Source organism: Aplysia californica, unplaced genomic scaffold (genome assembly GCF_000002075.1).
Source record: "Aplysia californica isolate F4 #8 unplaced genomic scaffold, AplCal3.0 scaffold01079, whole genome shotgun sequence".
NCBI classification, from domain to species: Eukaryota; Metazoa; Mollusca; class Gastropoda; order Aplysiida; family Aplysiidae; genus Aplysia; species Aplysia californica.
The window spans coordinates 170048-171211 of record NW_004798349.1 but is presented as its reverse complement, the minus strand read 5'-3'; positions in this window follow the sequence as shown (position 1 = coordinate 171211).

Sequence of the window (1164 nt, the reverse complement as noted above, 5' to 3'; positions counted from 1 at the left end):
TACCTGTAACAGACAGTATAGAACTACCTGTAACAGACAGTATAGAACTACCTGTAACTGTATAGAACTACCTGTAACAGACAGTATAGAACTTCCTGTAATAGACAGTATAGAACTTCCTGTAATAGACAGTATAGAACTACCTGTAACAGTATAGAACTACCTGTAACAGACAGTATAGAACTTCCTGTAAAAGACAGTATAACACGGATAGCTCGAATTCGTCGTCGGGACCGGCCTCGGCAGTTCGAGTGATCCGTGAAGTATTATATGGCATGGGCTGTGGCAGAGAATCAAGGGAAGCAACAAACATTGAGCGGCTACTGTAGGGGAAAAACAAAACATGCAGCTGGTGTGAAGCACAACCCTTCCTCTCGCCCGCTAGATAGTCACTGGGCATGCATGTTGAGCAGCGCGCTAAAAATAGCACAACTAGCTGCTTCTCTGGATTGGGGAAGGTGTTATTTTACCTACCCTGCCTTTGCAAGTTTTATTATTATTACTATAATTATGACTTTATGATCATTATTATGATTATCATTGGTATTATTATTTTGTCTCAAGTGCACCTCAAAGGACATTGACTTTGGACCTCTAAGGCGGCGTAATTAGTTCGACTATTCCGTGTTTGTTTTCGAGCTTCAAGTAATTCTCTTACAAAGATAGATAGGCCATAAAGACCCCCCCCCCCCCCCAAGAAAAAAAGGGGGCCGCAGGCCCAGTCCGACAGATGTGTACTTTCAAGTCTTATGTGTTCGACCTATCCGTGTTCTACTGTAAATGTAGAACTAATTTCATTTGTGGCTTAAATCTCCCTGAGTTTCGCCCGACTGAACAAGACAGAAGGACAAGACTGAAGGACAAGACTGAAGGACAAGACAGAAGGACAAGACAGAAGGACAAGACTGAAGGACAAGACAGAAGGACAAGACAGAAGGACAAGACTGAAGGACAAGAACATATCACTCATTAACACAACATCATAGACAAAAAGATGAGCTAAAAATAGCAACAAATGAAAATACCAACATGTGTAAGTATGGCTTGCCAGGTTTCCTACAAGGTTTTATGACAGCTTTGGCCTACAATATTGCCAAATGACAAGCAAAAGTCTTGGCAGAAAGGCCACCCAAACATGACAGTGTGCACGCCCAATCTTTATAT